Source organism: Apium graveolens, chromosome 5, assembly GCF_009905375.1.
Source record: "Apium graveolens cultivar Ventura chromosome 5, ASM990537v1, whole genome shotgun sequence".
In the NCBI taxonomy this organism is placed as follows: Eukaryota; Viridiplantae; Streptophyta; class Magnoliopsida; order Apiales; family Apiaceae; genus Apium; species Apium graveolens.
This window is the reverse complement of record NC_133651.1, coordinates 135,887,283-135,912,092: the sequence shown is the minus strand read 5'-3', so window position 1 is coordinate 135,912,092 and position 24,810 is coordinate 135,887,283. Positions and strand designations below refer to the sequence as shown.

The 24,810-nt window shown below is 38.4% G+C and overlaps 1 non-coding gene and 1 pseudogene across 1 annotated transcript; both read right to left on the bottom strand.

Moving 5' to 3' along the window:
• Positions 1 to 12,998: 12,998 nt before the first annotated feature.
• Positions 12,999 to 13,095, bottom strand: LOC141663442 (small nucleolar RNA R71; annotated as a pseudogene).
• A 10,479-nt stretch (positions 13,096 to 23,574) lies between these two features.
• On the bottom strand, positions 23,575 to 23,681 carry LOC141663369 (small nucleolar RNA R71). The gene has a single exon (XR_012551444.1). It is a non-coding gene; the product is annotated as a small nucleolar RNA R71 (small nucleolar RNA).
• Positions 23,682 to 24,810: the final 1,129 nt, after the last annotated feature.

Here is a 24,810-nt window from a genome sequence, read left to right as displayed (position 1 = left end):
CCAGCCTTTAGTACTTGACAAGCAATTAAACAACATGTGGTATCCTACTAGGCTTCTATCACAAAGATAGATAGTCATTCGGCAATACCTCCCCTTCTGGAAGGGTTGTTCTTCTCAGCTTACATGAAATGAAAAGAAGAGAAAAGAACAAATTGAAGAGAATTGTATATATGAAAAAAATATACTGCCACAAAATATCTGGCTTGGAACCTACATCGAGCATTATAGCCTCGCATTTTGCATGCTTAAATATTTTCGCTATCCCGTCCATCATTCTATGGACCCACACTCTTCCTCGAGCTTATACATAATCACCTTTGAAACTCCCTCGACATCGAAAATCGAATCTGGGATCTCATTCTATACATCATCGTTACTAGAATTCTATGCTTGCACCGCATCCTTCCTCGTATAATAATACGACTCTCTATTGATAAGAAAGAATAATTATTCACTAGGTAGATACTCTACTTAATTAGTCTATCAATGATAACTTATACACTACCATGACCCGATTAGTGGTACTCAATCTCAACACCCATTCCAATACAACTCTCACGGTTGTAATCAGCTCATTACTCGCAGAATCATTGCTGCCTTACTATGGTCCACCACTGACCCACTGTAGTCATTCATTTTCCATGAAGTCTTAATAGCTAACCATACGGAGTCTATCCATGTCGTATCAAATCCTTCTAAGGAGGTAACATAATCACCATTCCTGATTCATGAAGAACACTCCTGATCCTGACATACATACATGACATGAAGCATATAAAATTGCAGAAGAGTTTCAATCAAAGCACCGATAGCAGGTTAATACCATTCTTAATCATATGCCTTCAATAGAAGACTTAACTCAAAGGTTTGTTTGGTCCTTTTTGAAACATGGTCCTGGCTTATCTCAAGATAGGACCTTCTAAGATAGATAGCCCGTTCATGGCGATTACACGAATGAAACCTTTACCTACTACTATTACGGTTGGGTATTGCACCGTCATCAGAAGGAATGTCAATCTTCCAAACCATAATTCAACCTTCACATTTCTAACCATCATCACTGTATTCTTTTGGCACACGCGCCTATAATTATCCACTTACCTTTAAAGTGTCGGCCACCTCTTTGGCCTTTCCTGATAGTAAAATTTCCTTACAGTCAATGTCTTTTTAACCACCTCCAAATAAATTTTCTACCTTATTTCCGATCACTGCTTGAGTGAAGATGTTTTCCTTAATATCTGATGAGTAAAAATATCACCATTTTTCCATAAGTTATTGCCTCAGTCTTTAGAGGTTAATCACTGTCACGACTGACTCTCAATCATACTTAGAACATCTTTTATCTTAAGTCCTAATTGCCCTGAACAATTTCGACCATTACTGGTTCGATCCATACTTTATCGTGGTTTAACACGTGCCCCACTTGGCAACATTATAATTACGTCATATTTCCTTTATCAACATTTCTATTCTTGAGAATTTCGAATATTACCTTTCTCCCTGTAAAACCTCTAAGGTTATCCTTCAATCGTTCCTCCTGTATTCCCTAGATACAGGGCATATCAAAATACCATTTACTAATACTAGAACCATTGTCTATATACTTCTGAAAAATTTCTCCACTGATTCTTAAAGGTTGTTGCTACCTTAACCCTTTCCCAATCATACTGTCAAAACTCATACTGTCCCTATTAAGGGTGAAATGCCAACCTTTATGCATTCCCCTAGGATTCATTTTAAGTTACCGATGTTCTATCCTTAATTCCACCTTTAAAAGGTACCTGCATCCTTCCATGGATAAATCAAGTCATATATCCCTGATAAGGGTATCTTATTCAATCATTACCACCTTGATAGTACATGTCTAATTTCACAATAACGTCTGTATTCAAAATGAGGTTAATAAATATGGCCTCCAAAAGATAACAACGGTTATCCGCTTGTCTTGCCTAATTTGGTAACGATAACAAGGATGTTCTGGAAGATATTGGTCGTGTTCAACATGAACTTCTTCTTAATAATTCCTTATTTACTTTTGTTGTTTATCTCAACAGTCACCTCAATGTTGGGATATCTCTCATACCTGGCGTCTCCCTTTCTGGGTATCAAGCCACCGGTCTTACACTTCACATTCTTGAAGGTCACTTCCTTCATCCAATTTTCCTAATTTCTTACTTCCTTGTCTCCTCAGTCTATCCGCGTCTCATTATTTATCCTTCAAACTATCTCAAGGTTTCCTCAAATCCCCCCAACTTACAGGGGTAAACTATATATATCTCTTATGCCTTCCACCATCAACTTTAACTCATGGTGAATCACCCTCATCCTGACGATCATATACTTTTCTATTTCTATTAATAGGAGTCTTTAGGGTTTCCTCATACCCAACTCCCTTATCATTCCTCAAACTCTGTTGCCTTTTTATTCCTTTCCACTTCAATTCCTTTTTATTTTCCTCTCTCTTATCATTATTTCATGAACCAACACAACATAAGCATTGATTTCAAATATCCCGTCATTCTGGATTCGCGTCTTCAGAACGAATCTTAACAACTTTTACAGCTTAGATTCATAATTCATCATACTCGTCTGCCTTTGTTCTGGCTCTAAAGCTTTTACACTATTCCATAACCTTGGGAATTACGATCCCGAAAACAATTGGTTGAACTTTAATCAGTTTATTATAATCTCTTGCTCCGTGCCTTCCTTGGCCTTTCACCAGCGGGTGGTCTCTCTCTTGGGAGGGTAAGTGACAAAACAGTCTTTTGTGGTTCGTCAATCATTTAGAATCTCAAATGATTCATCTATTTCCTTTAGCCAGGCTCTTGCCTCGACTGGGTCAGCTTGTTCCTTGGAACCCTGAGAGCTTAGCGACTTAAAGGTCATGAAAGAATTTCCCACCGCACTGTCTCCTCAGGGTGGTGGTTGGGGATAATAGTCTAAGTTCTGTCTAGACAGGTCCATGAATTGCCGTATAGGGGTACCATCTCGGGTCTCCTTTCCTTACTCGACTTTTTGTTTCCTTAGTATGAAATGTTTCATCCTACTCCCCATAATTGGGGTCATCTTTTAATTTAAAATCCTCATTTTCCACTCCATTATGTCATGGGTTCCTTCTATCTTGATGGCGACCTCCCTGACTATCACGTTCAGGGTTTGCTCTAAATCTTATTCCTCAAACTAGCTTTCATCTAAGATCTCATCTTTAAGCTCTTGAACATTTGGAACCCAAATTCTGTAGGAATACCTCATTATTCCCTTCTCATTCTTCTCGGTATTAACCTCTTATCTATTTGTTGGCTCTCTGCCTTCATTCATAACTTTTTCTGGCACAATATGATCTTTTCCAATAATTCGGGCTGTATTGCTATCTCAAACAGCTTTTCGGTACCGGCTCCGGTTACCTTCACTACTATTTCCATTTTCTCAAAATCTCTTATAAACTCTCCCAAAGACATTATCATCTTGAGTCTCTCCTTTTTACTAAGGGCATCAGCCACCATATTGGCTTTCCCCGAATGATAAAGAATCTCCCAATCATTATTCTTGATTAGCTCTAACTGCCTCCTCTGGCATATGTTGAGCTCTTTCTACGTGAAAATGTACTAGAGCACTTATGGCTTAGGTAATTCTCGCACTTCTCTCCATACAAGTAGTGCCTCCAATCTTTAGGGTAAAACTATTGCCACGAGCCTAAGCTCATGGGCGGGGATATCGAATTTCATATTACCTTAATTGTCTTGACATGTACGCGATTACCTTACCGTGCTGCATAAGCACGCACCCTAAGCCCTTGTGCGAAGCGTCACTACACTTCACAAAATCTCCTTTTCCATCCGGCAACGCCAGCATAGGGGCCGTCACCAACCTTTGCTTCAGTTCTTAAAAGCTGTTCTCGCATTTCTCTGTCTATTCGAACTTCTCAGTCTTATGAGTAAGCCGCGTTAAAGGGGCTACTATCTTTACAAACTTGAACGAACCTCCGGTAGTCGACCTAACCATGGTCATCAATTCATCAGTGGTCCTTTATCCAATCTTGTCAGGATCCTCCATGGGATCCTCCTCAACAACTATCCCTTCTAGAACAACATCCTCAACCGCTACATCCTCAATATCAACATCATCTGGTCCTGCATTAGGACACTCTATCGGATCCACAATCCGATCTCCAATTAGTAATAAAACATCATCGCGCTGTTGCTCCTCAACCTCAGGGTTCGGAGTCCCGCTACTCTATACGATAACGAACTACGCTTCTATCGCTACATTTATAAGGGTTCCCATAAGGGTTTTAACTGTCAGTACTACGTTAGGTAGTCCGACTATGAACTTGGCAAGAGTTCTTATTATCTTAGTGAACTTATTATCTTAACGTCCCATCATCTCTGAGGTTTATAACGCTTGGCTCTGATACCATTTCTGTAACACCCCCAGATCCGGGGTCGAGGATCCAGGTCGTCACGGTCTTTCTTTCCACAATATCACTTCACTTAATTAATAATAATAACCTTATGCTGTGACCCCACACTAACACACACCACAACCCGTTATAGTCTCAGAGATGAAATTTAAATAAGTACAAGTCTTTGAATCCACAATTTAAAAGTTATTACAACCCAAAATGATTACTTGATAATTTACAGTTAATTGCCATTATCTGCCACAAGTTATAATTATACATAATTTAATTCTCAAAAGTAGACAGTAGGATCTATAATAGATCTACCTCTGCAGCTATAGCAGCTACAACATCACCGGGAAGGCGCGGAACGCTTCCCACGCGCTTGCGCTGGGTCTGCTGGAGTCTGGCCATCTTTCCTAACTGTTGTTGTGTGATGAAGAAATAAAGCAAGGGTGAGCAGCAAGCCCACCAAAATAATATGCATAATTATTTACCGTATATGAGTCTACTCATAATACTCATGAAAGTCTTGGTCAAAAGAAATGAACCAAGTTGATAACTTAATGCGATGAAGTCGCAAAATATTCAGTATATATATATATATACATATATACTTTTCAAAATATTGGAAGTCCTCTTCCATGCATAATATACACAAAATCCCAGTGTATAACTGTATATAAAAAAATATCGTTGCAAGGTGATCTCATATATCTAACCTTGTCTCAACGTTTTTCTGAAAATCTTTGTTATACATAAGACAATTATTAATTAGATATAAGTTTAAAAGATGAGGTTGCCAAATACCCCAATATACTTATATCTTTCCCAATACTACTTGAACTACCACCGTTCAAGTTATAATCAGTTTCAAAAGTTCATCACATAGATGAGACTACAAGACAAGATTTGAATAGATTCAATCTTTGAAATATTATTGAATGAAATAAAGTTACGAGATACTTTATTTAGTCCCGATATATATATATATATATCCACATATATATATCTCTTAAACATTTCCTGGAACCTCTGTTATGTAAAGTATGAACAAAGTTTGAAACATCCAATGAATTTTAGAAAGGAAAAAAAAACCTTTGGCATAAACCAGATATCTTGCTGATCAGGCAAAGATACCCATAAGTAACCTTTTCTACTAGTAGATGGACGAATTCCCCACTGGTCATCACCCTGGTCATAATTAAGACCTATGCTGGACTGCCACTCAGCCACCTATGCATTTGATGGACTCCCACTGAGCCACTTACACAATAATAGACCGTACCCCGGCCTGTCGCTTATGCCGACTCAATGAGAGGGGCTTACTTCCCGAACGTTGGGCAAGTAATCAATTCATTTACCGAATCTGCAACCTTGTTGCGAATATAAAATACACCACAGAGCCGGATTCCCCAGGTTGTGAGCGAGTATTTAAATCCCCTTAAAAGGAAGATCTTAAATATAAAAAAAAAATGAGTTTTGGGATCCGCTCTGACTTTTTAAAAAAATCATTTTGAAGACTCGAAAACACTTTAAAGAGTGTTTGGAGTAAGGCTGATTTAATGAAGTAAATCAGTCCCCAGAATATTTAGAAAATGACTGAATATTATTGTTTTAAATAATATTCCCATAAAGAATAATCTTTATAAAAATAATTGAAGTAGAAGTATTAACTTATACTTGAAACGAGTATTAAATAACCAAAGATATACTTATATGAAAGTATTATCTTTATTTGAATAATCGAAAATAAGTTTGATTATTAACACCTTATTCTTTAATAGAATAAAGAATATAATCAGCAATAATCGGAGTCATAGATCCTCAAATGAATATTTAAATAATATTCATAATAATATAAAGGAGTCATAAGTCCTCGAATGAATATTCAAATAATATTCAGATAAATAAATAAAAGAGTCATAAGCCCTCGAATAATATTCGAAATAATATTCAAATATAAAATAGAGTTTAAAGTTATCGAATAAATCTTATTCGATTAATAGTTTGGAAAACTATAACCATATATATATATAAATATATATATAAATAAATATCCATATCCATATATATAAAATCTACTCGGGATCCTCGACTCCCGGTTTTAGAAAATATTTTCACCTTTGAGTCCCTATACTAAGGGTATATGCAAGATACAACTATCCTCTAGCATAGGTATTATCAAATGAACCAACAGATATATATTCCAAGAATATGAAACAGGCATGCATATATACCATATCACATGCTACAATATATCGCAAGAATTTGCTAAATAACCAACATGCATCTATCGCAAGATAATGCATATACAAGTGTATACATCACAACAACAGTATAACGGATAGAATACTTGCCTGAGCGACTGGGGGTTACGAATGGCTCGGGACGAGTCTGGTAACCTATAAACAACAAGTAAGTTGGAATTAAACCAAAATCACTTGTAATTCTATACTTTAACTAACTTAGACTCTAACGCTTGTTTTGCGCTCACTGATTCGCTTAAGTCACTCGGGTACCCTCGGCTCCACCATTTTTAATAATTTAACCTTCACGAGTTTTAAGACGATTCCTTCGCGAGTGTCTTACCAACTGCCTAACACACTTACCATAAATGTTTCATACTTCAATTAGTCCTTTTTGGTCTTTAACCTATGTTTCAAAGTAAGGCGAGGGGAAATGTTTCATTCGCGAAACGCCGTTACTTGAAACGGTCGTTTCTCCTAAACCGTGCATCGGAATCGAACGAACTACATATCAAAACGAAGCTCGTAACATGAGCTACCTAAACATGGCAGTGGTCACAATCTAGCAGGGGGTCCTCGGGTCCTAATGTTATGCACAAAACAGTCTAAAGAAAATCGGACGTTACGACGGCTATGTTTACGCGATTACCAATATTTATACCACTCCAATTCTTTACCAATTCACTACAAACCACCCAACCATCATCAATACCTCAAACACAACTTATATCAAGGCAAAGTCAGTCCATAATCTCAAGGTTTTCCAACTTATTCAACCACAAACATGATCTACTAACCATAACTTAAGATTCATTAACCATTAACCAAGATTCATATCCAAAATCACCACAAATCCAACCAAACCATCTAACATACATGGATCTTGCTATACATACATGGATGTTTCTATATATACATTAATCCATCCATAAACTCATCGAAACTCAAAGTTTAAACTATAAGTTAAAGGTGAAAGTTGTTTATACCTCCTTGAAGCTTCCTAACACAACCCAAGAGCTTTGAATGCCTAAAAGAACCTTGATCCTTGCTTGTATAACCTTAATCTTTCATAAAAATTCAAGAAAACTAAAGTTATTTCTTGAAGGTTACTATTCACCATCTTCTTCCTTGATTTATAGAAAAAGATTGGCTTGGAATTAGAAGCTTAAACTTATAGGAAGTATGTAACTATCCATGGGGAAGCTTAGATAATTACCTTGCTAAATAGTAAGTGGTGGAGCTTGGATCTTCAAATTTTAAGAAAACCACCCGAGAGCTTCATGAACAAAGCCTTGGTTGCTTTTGATTTTTGATGAAAATGATTTTTGCTTGGCTTGGTTGCTTGGTTTTTGTGCTTGCTTTAGTCAATTACCTTCTTGCCCTTGAATTTGTGTGGTTCTCATTCAACCACACCTCCTTCCTTCCCATGTCATGCTTATATCATCCTCATGATGTCATTCTCCCTTCCTTGTCCTCTTTCTATTGGTTGGATGACATCATTCCCACTAATCCCTTTGATTAACTTCCTAATCGTTTGCCTAATGACCGCTGATCTGTTATACGGTTCGCTTAACTTTCGTTCTCGTTTATCGTTTGAAGGATCATACCCGGGATCTTATTACTTAGGTTCCCTTAACCTTTCTCAATACATTATATTCCTTTTTATGATCCTCTATTATAATCCTTTAATTTAAATCCTTTTTATCCTGTTACCTTATACTCAATTCTCTCCGTATCTTGTGGATTTCCGGGAAAAACCAAAGTGTTCGGAATTGGATTCTGACGATCTTTACATACACTTATATACCACATAGAGTACTAATAATATCCCATAAGATCAATAACAGAACCCCTACATAGCGTGGCATGAAAAGTTTTCTCGTTCAGCAAAAACACTATTCATAAGGGTTTCAAAATTTCTCAAAAATTGGGGTTATTACACATTCGAATATGGGGTTGTCCAGCACATGTGCTGAACAAGAACGCGACTAAGTTAGAATCTCATACAGAAGTAAAGTTGTTTGTAGGCTACCCCATGGGAACGAAAGGTTATTTATTTTATAGTCCGAAGAGTCGAGATGTCATTGTTAGCACCAGTGCAAGATTCTTAGAGGAGGACTATATAATGAATCACAAACCCATGAGTAGTGTCATTTTAGAGGAACTAGTGGGAGGGACAGATAATACCCATGAAGCTATAGTACAAGTAGAACAACCACAACAAAATGTACAACCTGTCACTAATACCGCACCAGTGCCTCGTCATAGTGGGATGGTTGTTCAACAGCCTGATAGATTCATGTTTTTGGGAGAGTCTTCAGACTTGGTCTCTGGTGAACATGATGATGATCCCCGTACATACGAAGAGGCAGTACAAGACAAAGATGCAGATATTTGGCAAAAGGCGATGGAATCTGAGATGGAATCAATGTATTCTAATCAGGTCTGGGAGCTCGTGGAATCACCAAAGGTATAAAACCTATTGGATGTAAGTGGATCTACAAGAAAAAGAGGGGATTAGATAAAAAGGTGGAAGCCTGGAAAGCAAGACTTGTTGCGAAAGGGTATATTCAGAAAGAAGGTATCGATTATGAGGAAACCTTTTTGCCGGTAGTCATGCTTAAGTCAATCCGTATTCTTTTATCTATTACAGCTCATCTCGATTATGAGATTTGGCAAATGGATGTTAAGACAACTTTCCTTAATGGAAGTCTTGAAGAAACCATCTATATGCAGCAACCAGAGGGATTCATTAAAGAAGGCCAAGAGCATCTTGTATGTAAGCTTAAGAGGTCTATTTATGGACTTAAACAAGCTTCTAGGTATTGGAACATTCATTTTGATCAGGCAGTCCAGTCGTATGGATTTGATCAAAGTCCAAGCGAAGCATGCGGGTATAAGAGATGTGAGGGAAATGCAGTGGTTTTTCTAGTACTATATGTTGATGACATTTTACTCATTCGAAATAATGTTAAGATGTTGTCTTCAATAAAGGCATGGTTGTTCAAACAATTTGAAATGAAGGACTTAGGTGAAGCAGCATACATCCTTGGGATCAAAGTTATAAGGGATCGCAAGAAAAGGATGTTGGCTTTATTTCAGGAGCCCTACATAGATGACGTATTAGCTCGTTTTAATATGCAGGACTCCAAGAAGGATAAGTAACCTTTCAGACATGGAATTTCTCTATCAAAGAGTCAGTGCCCTTCGACACCTAAGGAGATAGAGAACATGAATGCAGTTCCTTATGCTTCGGGATGTGGAAGCCTAATGTATGTTGTGTTATGTACGAGGCCTGATATCCGCTTTGTTGTGGGCATGGTTAGCCGATACCAGTCAAACCCAGGACATGAACATTGGAGTGCAGTAAAAACAATACTCAAGTACTTGCGAAGGACTAATGAGTATATGTTAGTTTACAAGTCCTCTAATTTATTGCCTCTGGGATATACTGATTCAGATTTCCAGACAGATAAGGATAAGAGAAAATCCACCTCGGGGTGTGTTTTTACTTTGGGAGGTGGAGCCGTAATATGGAGGAGTGTGAAGCAGAAATGCATTGCAGAATCAACCATGGAAGCCGAATATGTGGCAGTCTCTGAGGTAGCCAAAGAGGCTATATGGTTCTGAAACTTCCTGCTGGATTTGGATGCGGTTCCTAATTTGCCACGGCAAATCACGATTTATTGTGATAATACTGGTGCTGTGGAAAATACCAAGGAACCATGGGCCCATAAGACAGCAAAACACATAGAGCATAAGTATCACCTCATATGGCAGTTCGTTAAGCGAGGAGATATCATTGTGGCTGATATAGCATCAAAGGATAACCGGGCAGAGCCTTTCACGAAGAGCTTACCAGCTAAGGCTTTTCAGGAGCACGTGGAAGCGATAGGAGTCAGATACTTGGTCACATAGTTATATAGTTGGTAGTGGATTGCTTGTAATAAACACTGATATACTCAAATAATATCTTGAGTATAAGTGGGAGATTGTTAGGGTTTATACTGAAATATTCGTTTGAAGTATATACTTTAATAATAAATTATTTGAGAATCTTGAATGCATGTTTTCACATAGTATGTATATTATATATTATAGACAATCTAGTATCAAATGGGATAGTAGAAGATTAGATTGTCAAACTCCTTATATAATATAATAAAGGCTCACAGTCTAAGTGGTATTAGACAAACCACTGGAACGGCTGAAGTATTATTTAGAAATAGTTTATCTTGACTATTGAATAATACTTGTATACTTTGTGTATATTGAACGGGATCAAAATAGTAGAATAATTGTTTTTTTTATTCTGACAATAAAGAAGAACTAAGATTCTACGATATTATTATTGCTTAGGTTCTTAATCCGGATGAGGTAAATGACCCTTGTATTTAATGCACATGCCTTGATTCATACATTAAGTAATTTATTTTAAATTACAAAATTTATGTATTGGGCAATGACATTATATACAGAGTGGGATATTAACTATAAAAGGAAACCGTGTCCGAAAAATATATTCGGGTGATGATGTCCTCTTGAAAGCTCATAAAGATAATTATGCTTTAGTCCTGCAGGCAGATTTGTTCTTGCATAGTTATAAGGTTGAGTGGATGATCAAGGATAAAAGATATTGATTAAATTAATTGTCAGAAATTAATTTAATTAATGGACATGCGATATCTTAAACATGGGGAATTTATAAGCAATTAATATGGGAGCCGAATTAAATAATTAATTTACGGAATTAAGAAAGGTAGTGTGAATATTAATTCTTTAGTGGATTGAATTAATATTTAATGACATTGGGCTTGGCCCGGAATGTCATTAGAAGGCCTGACCTAATGGTCCATGATCCCTACTGTAGCCTATATATATTCTCATTCTCCTAAAGCTAGGGTTAACACACAAAAACGAAATCACATCCTAGGGTTTGAGAGAGGCAGCCATTTTTCTCAAGGAGCCAGCTAGGGTTTCAGAATTTCAGAGCTTTGGGAGAGGTACACCTTGGGAGATCGAAGCCCACACTTCGTCCAAGGAGAATTAGGGAATACAGTAGAAGATGTGGATTTGAATCGCTTGCATCGTAGCGATTAAGGTTAGTGTTCTATTCTTACTCTTTTAATTAATATCATAAAACGCAGGGCCAAGATTTGATAGATCCAACAATTTTAACCATCTTACTTGCCCTATGTAATCATGATAGATAACTTGTTTGTTAAACCGTTGTGTTGCCAAATTCTATAGACATATAGGGTCTCAATATAATTGGTGTCTATTCACCTTCTATCTCTTTTGTGGATGTATGGTAGAAGGGTATTTGTTCAACGAAAGTTGGCGTTTACTAGTTTTGTGTTATCTCATTTGTGTCATCACCATTGCATGCTAAGGTTAAGAACCAAAAGGCTATTGAATGAAGTAGTAATGAAGTTAGAATCCCATATCTGTGTTATATAAGAAAATCAACTTTTTACTCTCTTAGTTAAATGCATGTTAGTTAATAATCTTAGTTATTAACCAAACCAATTTGTTATTCGTCTTAGCATTGAATAATAACCATACCATTATTGCATAAGTGCATTGATTGAAATTAACCTAAACCAGTCTTTATGGGAATGAACTAGAATTAATTATATATTACTTCTGATCGCGTCTACTTGCGTGAACATTATTGCGTGTTTTCATCCTAACAAGTTTTTGGCACCGCTGTCGGGGACTCGGTGTTAATTTTTAGTTTATGTGTTTGTCATCAGTGGTCGTTAAAGTTTATTGACTCAGACACTGTTACTTACTTATTTTCTTGTCGTGTTTCAGGTACTCTAGCGAGTGTGTATGCATACGCGTTCTCGGTCTCGTAAGAGAACACTGGATCAAGTTGAGGATAAAGTTGTAGTAGCTCAAAAAGTTTGTGAGGAAGTAGAAAAGGTTTAGAAAGAAGCACTAGTTGAGATGGGAGATCAAGTAGCAAATCCAAAGGCTTTGATGGACTATTCTAAGCCGAAGATCAATGATATTCAGTCCAGCATTATCAGGCCAGCCATCGCGGCTAACACCTTTGAAATCAAGTCGAGCGATTCATATGATACATAATTCAGTTCAGTTTGGGGATTCTCCTATAGACGATCCCAGCATGCACATTGGGGATTTCATCAAGATCTCTGACACTTTCAAGTTCAATTGAGTTACTGAAGATGCTATTAAGTTGAGGTTTTTCCCATTCTCTCTGAGGGATAAGGGTAAGTGTTGGTTACATTCTCTACTACCAGGCTCTATTACTACTTGGGAGGATCTTGCTCAAAAGTTTCTCACTAAATTCTTCCCTATGGCGAAGACATCTGCAATCGGTAATGCTCATACTCAATTTGCACAACAAACGGGAGAATCTTTGTATGAGGCTTGGGACCGCTACAAAGAGATATTTAGAAAGTGTCCTCATCATGGGATGCCTGACTGGATGATCATTAACTGCTTTTACAATGGGTTGGGTGCTACTTCTAGACCCATGCTTGATGTAGCATCAGGAGGAGCCTTATGGGCTAAACGCTACGATGAATCTTATGAATTAATTGAACTGATGGCTGTCAATGAATACCAGAACCCAACTCAGAGAATGCCTCAAGGCAAAGTAGCAGAAATTATGGAAGTGGACACAGCTACTGCTATAGATGATCAGTTTCAGGCTTTGACGATGAAGCTGGATTCTTTGGCTAATTTTGGAGTTAATCAGATCACTAGTGTTTGTGAGCTTTGTGTTGGTGCACATGAGACTGAGCAGTATGTTATTTCTTGTGAATCAGCTCAGTTCGTGAGCAACGTTTAGAGGTCACAGCAACCAGCTCTAGCCACTTATCATCCCAACAACTGCAATCATCCTAACTTCAGCTGGAGCAACACTCAAAATACGGTGCAACAAACTTATCAGCCATATACAGCAAATCAATACAACCCTCCTGGTTTTTAACAGCCGTAATATGCACCAAGGCAACAACTCCAACTTCAGCAGATACCTCAATCTAATGAAAAATCTGAACTAGAGGAGTTGAGGCTCATGTGCAAGAGCCAAGCCGTTTATATCAAGACCTTGGAGAATAAAATTGGGCAAATTGCTAATGCCTTGCTGAATCGACAACCTGGTACACTCCCTAGTGACACTGAAGTGCCAGGAAAGAGAGGAGCTAAGGAGCAGGTTAAGGCAATTACATTGAGGTCTGGGAAGGTTGCGAATCCCGAAAAATCTCAAGTTCAAGAATCTGAATTTGTGGCTGAAGATGATGTATCGAAGGAAGAAGAAGTGGAACCAAGGAACACAACTGTTGTCAACACTCCTCCTGAGGGTAATACAGGGGAAAAACAGGTCTATCATCCACCTCATTTTCCTAAGAGGCTGCAGAAGCAAAAGCTGGATAAGCAATTTGCTAAGTTCTTGGAAGTTTTCAAGAAACTTCATAGCAACATACCTTTCGCTGAAGCTCTTGAACAAATGCCTAGCTATGCGAAGTTTATGAAAGGTATTCTCTGCAGGAAAGTGAAGCTCGATGACTTAGAGACCGTCGCTCTTACGGAGGAATGCAACATTGTGTTGTAACAGAAGTTGCCTCCGAAGCTTAAAGATCCTAGAAGCTTCACTATTCCTTGCACCATTAGAAACTTGTCATTCGACAAGTGTTTATGTGATTTGGGAGCTAGCATTAATCTGATGCCTTTGTCTATCTTCAAGAAGTTGGACCTATTTGATCCAAATCCTACTTATATGTCCTTACAGTTGGCCGATCGTTCTATTATATATCCATGAGGCATTGTGCAGGATGTCTTGGTCAAGGTGGACAAACTCATCTTTCCTGCTGATTTTGTAATTCTTGATTTCGAGGAGGATAAGAAGATTCCCATAATCTTGGGAAGACCTTTCTTGGCTACAGGCCGAACCTTGATTGATGTGCAGAAGGATGAATTCACTATGCGAGTACTGGATCATGATGTGACGTTCAATGTTTTCAATGTCATGAAATTACCTACTGATAATGAGGAGTACTTAAAAGGGGAATTGGTCAATTATGTGGTTACTTCCTAACTTGATCAAATGCTAAGGTATGATGCCTTATAAAAGGCCTTGTTAGGGAATTCAGATAGTGAAGATGATGAAGGTGATGAGCAGTTGCAATATTTGAATGCTTCTCCTTGGAAGTGAAGGCTGGATATGCCTTTTGAATCTCTTGAATTGGAGGAGCTGAACAAATCTCTAAAGCGCCTCAAGCCATCTATTGAGGAAGCTCATACATATGAGCTTAAACCATTGCCTGAACACTTAAGGTGTGCTTTTTTAGGTGATGCATCTACTTTGCCTGTTATTATTGCATCTGACCTTTCAGGGAGTAATGAGGAAAACCTTTTGAGAATTCTGAGAGAGTTCAAATCGGCAACTGGATGGACTATAGCAGATATCAAGGGACTCAACCCTTCTTATTGCATGCATAAATTTCTGCTAAAGGAAGGTAGCAAGCCTACTGTTGAGCAAAAAAGGAGGCTGAATCTGATCATGAAAGAAGTTGTGAAGAAGGAAATTCTCAAGTGGCTAGATGCAGGGATCATCTATCCCATTTCTGACAGTTCTTGGGTGAGTCATGTTTAGTGTGTGCCGAAGAAAGGAGGCATCACAATGGTTGCTAATGAGAAGAATGAACTCATTCCTACTCGAACAGTCATGAAGTGGAGAGTTTGCATGGATTACAGGAAGCTAAACAAGGCCACAAGGAAGGATCACTTCCCTCTTCCTTTTATTGATCAGATGCTTGACAGATTGGCTGTGCATGAGTACTATTATCTTCTGGATGGCTATTCAAGCTATAATCAGATTTGCATTGCTCCAGAAGATCAGGAAAAGACTACCTTCACATGTCCGTTTGGGACTTTCGCCTTCAGAAGAGTTTCTTTTGGTTTGTGTGGAGCACCTGCCACATTTTAGAGATGCATGATGGCTATCTTCTCTGACATGATTGGTCAGAATGTGGAGGTGTTTATGGACGATTTCTCTGTGTTCGGTGATTCTTTTCATGAGTGCTTGCAAAATCTTAGCGTCATTCTGAAAAGGTGTGTTGAAACCAATCTGGTTCTCAACTGGGAGAAATGTCACTTCATGGTGCAACAAGGCATCATTATTGGGAACAAGGTCTCTAGTAAAGGTCTTGAGGTGGACAAAGCTAAGGTGGGGGTCATTGAAAACCTTCCTCCACCAATTTCTGTTAAGGGAGTCCGCAGCTTTCTTGGTCATGCGGGTTTCTATTGGCATTTCATCAAGGACTTCTCTAAAATCTCTAAACTGTTGTGCAATCTTCTAGAAAAAGATGTCTCTTTCAAGTTTGATGACGAGTGCCTAGCTGCTTTTAAGAGCTTAAAGAAGAGCTTGATCACGACACCTCTCATAACTGCATCTAACTAGAATGAACCTTTTGAAATAATGTGCGATGCAAGTGACTATGCAGTTGGAGCAGTTCTTGGGCAGAGGAAGAACAATATATTTCATGTGGTATACTATGCTAGTAAGACCCTCAATGGTGCTCAACTGAACTATACTACTACTGAGAATGAGCTCTTGGCTATTGTTTATAGTTTTGAGAAGTTTCGATCTTATTTTCCTTGGATGAAAGTGACAGTTTTCACTGATCACACCGCGATTCGCTATCTTGTCTCGAAGAAGGACTCGAAGCCTAGACTGCTTCGATAGGTTCTTTTACTTTAGGAATTCGAGTTAGAGATCAAGGACATAAAGGGTACTGAGAATCAAATCGCTGATCATCTCTCTCGTGTAGAAGATCCAAGTGCAACTTCACAGGATAAGACATTGATTAATGAGTCTTTTCCCGATGAGCAGCTGTTTGGGGTGCAAGAGGAAGAATCGTGGTTCGCAGACATTGTGAACTACCTTGTAAGCAACATTATATCCCCAAACTTGTCATCTGCTCAAAGGAAGAAGTTTCTTCATGAGGTGAAGTGGTACATATGGGATGAGCCGTTTCTGTTTAGGCAAGGAGTTGACCAAATCATCAGGAGATGTATTCCGTACAGCGAAACGGGGGGAATCTTGCGAGATTGTCATTCGATTGTTTATGGAGGCCACTATGGTGGAGAAAAGACAGCAGCTCGTATCCTTCAAGCAGGATTCTTCCAGCCTATATTGTTTAAGGATGCGCATCAGTTTATTTTGAAGTGTGATTGATGTCAGCGTGTTGGTATTATGTCCAAGAGGGATGAGATGCCTCTTAATGTGCTTCTCTAGGTTGAGGTATTCGATGTTTGGGGAATTGACTTCATGGGGCCATTTGTCTCATCTTGCAATAATCAGTATATCTTGTTGGCGGTTGATTATATCTCGAAATGGGTTGAAGTCAAGGCTTTGCCGATAAATGATGCAAAGGTAGTGCTTAATTTTCTTCATAAACAGATATTCACAAGATTTGGGACTCCAAGAGTCATAATCAATGACGAGGGAATGCATTTTTGCAATCGCAAGTTCACTGCTATGATGCAAAGGTATAATGTGAATTATCGCATTGTTACAGCCTACCATCCGCATACTAATGGGAAAGCTGAGGTATCTGATAGAGAGATCAAGCGTATTCTAGAGAAAGTTATGTGTCTATCAAGGAAAGATTGGTCTTTGAAGCTGGATGAAGCTGTTTGGGCGTATAGAAAAGTAGACAAGACTCCGCTTGGCATGTCGTCGTTTCAGTTGGTTTATGGAAAAGGATATCATTTTCCTGTGGAGTTGAAGCATAAAGCGTATTGGGCTTTGAGGAAATTGAACCTTGATATGGATGCAACTGGAAATAAAAGGATGCTTTAATTGAATGAACTCAATGAGTTTTGACTTCAAGCGTATGAGAACAACAAAATGTATAAGGAGAAAGTCAAGAGGTGGCATGATAGGGGTCTAGTGCTCAAATCATTTTTGCCGGGGAAACAAGTTCTTTTGTTCAACTCCCGTCTCCGTCTTTTTCCTGGAAAATCGAAGTCGAGGTGGTCAAGGTCGTTTCTTGTCAAAACTGTGTTTCCACATGGAGCGGTGGAGATTTTTGAGAATGATCTAGGCCAAGCATTCAAGGTTAATGGACAGAGATTGAAGCATTACTATTGGGATACGGCAAACCATGAGGTGGTTAGTGTCGTTTTATTGTCAACTTGATCTCGGGGATTCTACATCAAGCTTCTTGGGAGGAAACCCAAGTTTGTTGTACATTAGTAGATAGAGGAAGAAGAAAATAAGGAGAAAACTATAAAAAAAATTATTGCAAACTACAATAGCACGACGCGCCCGCGCTGAGAAGCAGGGCGGCTGCGCTGAAACTCCAGTAACACGGTGTGCCCGTGCTGGTATGGCGGGCGACCGCACTGGTTTTCAGTAGCACGGTGTGTTCGCGATGCCATGAGAGGTGGTCGCGCTGGCTCCTTGGACCTGGAAAAAAAAGTCAGAAAAATCAAAAATCAAATACAAAATCAATTCGTAACTGAATTTCTTGCTCCCACCTTCCATATTTCCCTCTCCAATTCAGTTTCAAACACCCCATTACTCCTATTATTCCCTTAATCAAATCTCACTTCTATTTTAAACCTAATTCTCTTCCTATATATACACACACTTATACACAAATCTCTCCATCACTTTTTCAAGTCTCAAAACTCTAAACTTCTCTTATACGCATCTCTTATTCTCTCTTATTCACTTCCAATGGCACCCAAAAGACAACGATCCCAAGTTAGCAGCAACATCACCTATTCTTCAAGTGTTGGGGGTGTGAGGCCTAGGTTTTTAACTCTGGAGGCTGAGGCAGAGTATACGAGGCTGCTTTTGAAGCCGATAGACAAGGATCGAGGTTTTCTGCCATCGGGGAGGGCTGGTAAGTTGCTGGAGATGATTGTGGAGATGGGTTGGATTGCTTTTTCTGAGGCACTAGTTGTGGTGCCTATGAGTGTGGTTCGTGAGTTTTACGCGAATGCGAAGGCGGACAAGAATGGTTTTACTGTGGTGAGGGGGTTGACTGTGGATTACAGTGCAGAGGCCTTTCGTTTGGTGATAAATCAGCCCGAGAAATAGCCTGACCAGGAGGATTGGAATGCGAAGACCGGCGAGGATTTTAACTTGGATTTGATTGTTATTACATTGTGTGTTCCTGAGACTCACTGGAAGTTCAAGAGGGGCACGAATGAGTATGCTACTTTCCCAAATTTGTGCATGAACAAGTATGCCCGTGCATGGAATTCGTTTATTTGTGCTAACATTATGCCTTCATCACATGTATATGATGTTACGGTGGACCGGGCAAAGCTGTTGTGGGGTATTCTCTATGGTGATTATGTGGACATGGGGTCTGTGATTTATCAGGGTAATTTGAGGTTTCTGCGAGGCAGCACTACGGGTTTTATATCATATGCATCGATTGTGACTAAGCTATGTGTGGCGGTTGGAGTGTATTGGCCCGTCCGTGAGCAGCTGCAGCTTCCTAGTGCCCCGATTGACAGTACGACGATAGCAGTTATGCAGGAGTGATACGGTGGGAAGCCAAATCCGAAGGGGCTCGGCTATTCACATGAACACTTGCCAGGTGGATCGCCAGCACCTCAAGAATATGCTGGTGGGATGACTTAGGCCAGTAAAGCAGCATGAAGAGCTCAGTTGGGCGAGGCCGATCCTTCACGGTCACAACAGCAGGAAGCAGAGGGTAGTGCTGGTTTGGGTTCAGCGCAGTATAGGCGCTTGATGAGGAGGATGGATGTGATGCATGACATCCATAGTAGGTTTGCACATGATCTCACCCAAGTGTTGGGGATTGCATTTAGATCCACAAGAGTTGACATCCAGTGGCCAGTATTTGGTGAGGATTCTGTGTACCCACCACCTGACACTCCTGACACGCCACCCCATGAGGGTGATGACCCTGATTCCGAGTAGGTATGCCTGATTTCTTACTATTACCTTCACTAAGGACAGTGAATATTTTAAGTTTGGGGGTGATAGTTAAGGAACATATGTTTGTGTGTGTCCATATAGTTTGCATATTCATGATAGTTTAGTTTTATATAGTTGCATATTTGTCATGTAGTTTTTTTATTATTATTTTGCATGTTAGTTTGTTGCATATAGTTCATGCATTTGCATTATAACATGATCCCTTAAGTTTACTTTTTCGACTGATTTGTGATATTGATGCAAGTGTGGTGATGTCGTATTTAGGAACGTTAAGTCTTATCGAGTTGATTTGCATGCTACAAGCAAGATTTTTTCACTAAGTCTTTATAGTTGCTTGCGTGCTAGATCATGATTATGGTTTGTTTGTTTGTCGAGGTTTAATCACATGTTTATGATTAGAATGTATGATATTCTTTTAATGGTAAAATAACATGGATATTTAAAAATTGGAAAAATATTGGATTTCATTGCTAGTTGATATGGCTAGGTGTCAAATGGCTAGTAGCCGGCTCATTTTATATGAGTAGTCTAGGGTTGAGCGAGATGGAACGAAACGCACTCGTTCAGAAATCATGTGAAAAAAAATAGAGACAAAAGAGACAAAAAGAAAAAAAAAAGAGAAAAAAATATATGTATTATGCATAATTGATCACGAGTGGGCTCTTTAATACCCGAGTTATTAAGTTCTTAGGAGACTTTGTGCCTAGTGACCTAAGACTTTTATAGTCTGGGATCCACTAATCTAACGCTCGCTACATGGGTATTATTGTATAAGTCTTTTGTGGACCTCACTCATTACACGGTCAAATAAGCATATCTGTGATTGTTTATGTGTTGTGAATAAAAGCATGAATCCATATAATAACTCCGATATAAAAATTGAAGTGTTTAAGTCATTTTGAGTTTATCGTTTATTCTATATATAACCTTGTGATTGCCTTGATGAGTAGTGAGTCATGATTATTGATCTAGTTGCATTAGTACATCTGTTAAGAAATTGCACACACACACACATATCTAGCTTGTGAGTTGACTTGTGAGATTTGATTGAACTTGTGCGAATAACTGCATTTTTTGAGATGTTGCTTGTCAGTTGGTTAAGTTATACTGTGGGGATTGTTGCATTCATGTAGGTTGTATTCATGCATTTTTATTTCTTGTTCTTTGAGTCTGTTTATGCTTGAGGACAAGAATCAATTCAAGTTTGGGGGTATGTTAAGTGGAATTTATATACACTTATAACGCTTCGTAAAGCTTCAAATTGATGTTTTGTACTTAAGTTATTTGTATTTTTGATGTATTTTTATAGTGTTTTGCATTTCAAGCATATATAAGGGATCGAGGTGATTTAGCATTGCTTTGATGCTAAAATGGTGTTAAGAAGATGTTGTGAAGATCGCTCGTGCAAAGGCCATCAAGAACCAGCAAATAAAGAAAGCAATTTCAAATTTTCCAGAAGGACGGCGCGCCGTGCTGTGCTAGCGCGCGGCCGCGCCAGAGAAGCAGAATGTCAGCGCGCCCGCACTGGTGATGCGCGTGGCTGCGCCAGGTCAGGATTCCAGATTCCTATTTTAATGAAAAGACTATTTTTCTGGGCTTCTGGGTTAATTTGGCTGCTATTTAAAAACAACTTAAAGACCTTTTTCATAACAGAGCTTAAGGAGAAGACAGCGAGAAGACCAATAGCACAATTCAACAAAGGCGAAGAAGATCTAGTTTATTCTTGTGATTCTTTGTTCTAAGTTGTAATCTTGGATGCTCATTTCTTGTTTTGTTGAACCTAAACTCTGGATTTCGTACTTTTTTATTATTCATTTTATAAAGACCTAGTTTATTATACCATGCTTTCATCGGAACCCACGGTGATGATGAGTTCTGTTATGGGTTAATCGTTATCATGGGTTTCTAGCGGATATACTTATGGATTTCAGTAGTTAATATCTTTTGATACCTTAGTGTGTGGTGATTGTATGATGTCCTAGTATTTATTGTGCTTATTCGTCTTATGAGCATCGCGAACTTATAAGATAGTGTGTTAATCCCTAATGAAGCGACAATGAATTTAGAGGTTTAGAACTTGCCATGCTAGCATAGGTTCATGTATTTGATATGCATGATTCGTAGGTAATTTTAACCATCTTAATTACCCTGTGTAATCATGATAGATAACTTCTTCGTTAAACCGTTATGTTGTCAAATTCTATAGATATATAGGGTCTCAATATGATTGGTGTCTATTCTGCTTCTATCTCTTTTATGGATATCTGGTAGTATGGTATCCGTACAACGAAATTTGGCGTTTACTAGTTTTGTGTTATCTGATTAGTGTCATCACCATTGCATGTTAAGGTTAAGAACCAAAAGGCTATTGAATGAAGTAGTAATGAAGTTAGAATCCCATGTATATGTTATATAAGAAAATCAACTTTTTACTCTCTTAGTTAATTGCATGTTAGTTAATAATCTTAGTTATAAAAGAAACCAATTTGTTATTCGTCTTAGCATTGAATAATAATCATACCATTGTTGCATAAGTGCATTGATTGAAATTAACCTAAACCAGTCGTTGTGGGAACGAACTAGAATTAATTCTATATTACTTGCGATTGTGTATACTTGCGTGAATATTAGCGCTTGTTTTCGTCCTAACATTTATGATATCCTAGTTTGGTTGTGATTATTCTTCTTTAATGCGTAGCTAACTTCTAAAATTGTTTTTAATCTCTATTGAAGTGATAGTGAATATAGAGGTTTAGAACTTGCCATGCTAGCATAGGTTTATGTATAAATTGACATGCATAATTCGTGGGTAATTTTAACCATCTTATTCACCCTATGTAATCAAGATATATAACTTGCTCTTAAACCATTATGTTTTCAATATTTATAGACATATAGAGACTAAGCATAATTGGTGTCTATTCAACTTCTATCTTAATTGTGGATGTTTGATAGTAGGGTATACATATAACGAAAGTTAGCGTATACTAGTTTCGTGTTATCTGATTAGTTGTCATCGCCATCACATGATAGGGGTAAAGAACATGACTTTGAATGAAGTATTTATTAAAGTTAAAATCCCATATTTATTCTCATATAAGTAATTCAATCTTAATTCTCTTAGTTAATGCAGTTTAGTATAATCTCTTAATTAAATCAAAACTCAATTTGATATTTGTCTTAGCATTGAATGATAACCATACATTGTTGCATAAGTGTGTAATCTGAAATTAACCTAAACTAGTCCATGTGGGAACGAACTTGACTTATATCTTATAGTACTTGTGATCGTGTACGTTTGCGTGTATTTTCGGGTTTGATTTATAGCAAACAAGTTTTTGGCGCCGCTGCTGGGGACTTCGGTGTTAAATTTAGTTTATGTGCTTGACATCAGTGGTCGTTAAAGTTCACTGACTCGAATATTTTACTTGTTTACATTATTTGTGTTTCAGGTACTATAGAGAGCGTTTATGTGAATGCGTTCTCAATCTCGTAAGGAAACACTAGACGAAGTTGAAGTAGTTGAAAAAGTTTTTGAAGAAGTTGAGAAAGTTGAAGAAGAAATTGTTATTGCAATTGGAGAACCAGTAGTAAATCTGGAAGCTTTGATGGATTACTCTCAACCGAAGATCAATGACATTCAGTCTAGCATTGTCAGACCATCCATTGTGGCTAATACCTTTGAAATCAAGTCTAGCATGATTCAAATGGTGCAGAATTCAGTCCAGTTTGGGGGTTCTCCAACGGAAGATCCTAACATGCACATTAGAGATTTCATCGAGATCTGTGACACTTTCAAGTTCAATAATGTTTCTGAAGATGCTGTGAAGCTGAGGCTTTTCCCATTCTCTATGAGGGATAAAGCTAAGTATTGTTTGCATTCTCTACCACCAGGTTCTATCACTACTTGGGAGGATCTTGCTCAGAAGTTCCTTACTAAATTCTTCCATATGGAAAAGACAGCTGCAATCAGGAATGCTCTTACTCAATTTGCTCAGCAATCGGGAGAATCTTTATGTGAAGCTTGGGAGCGCTACAAGGAGATGCTTTCGAAGTGTCATCATCATGGAATGCCTGATTAGATGATTATCAATTGCTTTTATAATGGTTTGGGAGCGCAGTCCAGACCCATGCTCGATGCAACATCAGGTGGAGCCTTATGGGCTAAGATCCATGATGAAGCTTATGAGCTAATTGAATTGATGACTGCTAATGAATACCAAAATCCAACATAGAGACTACCTCAAGGCAAGGTAGAAGGAATTCTGGAGGTGGATACAGCTACGGCTATACCTGCTCAGCTAAAGGCATTAACGATGAAAGTGGATTCTTTGGCTAATTATGGAGTTAATCAGATCACCAGTGTCTGTGAGCTTTATGTAGGTGCGCACAAAACGGAGCAGTGTGCTATATCTAGTGAGTCAGCTCAATATGTGAGCAACTTTCAGAGGTCGCAGCAACCAGTTCCTGCCACTTATCATCCTAACAACCGCAACCATCCTAACTTCAGCTGGAGCAATAATCAGAATACGGTGCAACAGCCTTATCAGCAGTTTGGAGCAAAGTAATTCAACCCTCCTGGTTTTTAACAACAGTATGCACCAAGACAACAACTCCAAATTCAAGAACAAACGCATGGAAGTGTCGGTCAATCTACTAATGAAAAATCTGAATTGGAGGAGTTGAGGCTTATGTGCAAAAGCCGAGCGGTTTCTATCAAGACTCTGGAGAAACAAATAGGGCAAATTGCCAATACTTTATTGAACCATCAACCAGGAACTCTTCCTAGTGATACTGAAGGTAATCCAGATAAGAAGAAAGTCAAAGAGCAGTTGAAGGAAATCACCTTGAGATCTGGAAAGTTAACGAGCCCCCAAATTCAAGAAGATGAAGATTCTGAAGATTCTGTTCAGAATGCAGGTGCATCTACACCTTTTCCAATTCCTGAAAAAGAGATTGTAGCTGAAAAAGTTGTACAGAAGGAGGCCGAGGTGGAACCGAAGAAGAAAGCTGTTGAAAGCAATCCTCCTGAGGGTAATACAGGGGATAAACAGGTCTACCCACCTCCACCATATCCTAAAATACTTCAAAAGCAGAAGTTTGATAAGCAATTTGCTAAGTTCTTGGAGGTTTTCAAGAAGTTGCACATTAACATACCTTTTGCTGAAGCTCTAAAATAGATGCCGAGCTATGCTAAGTTC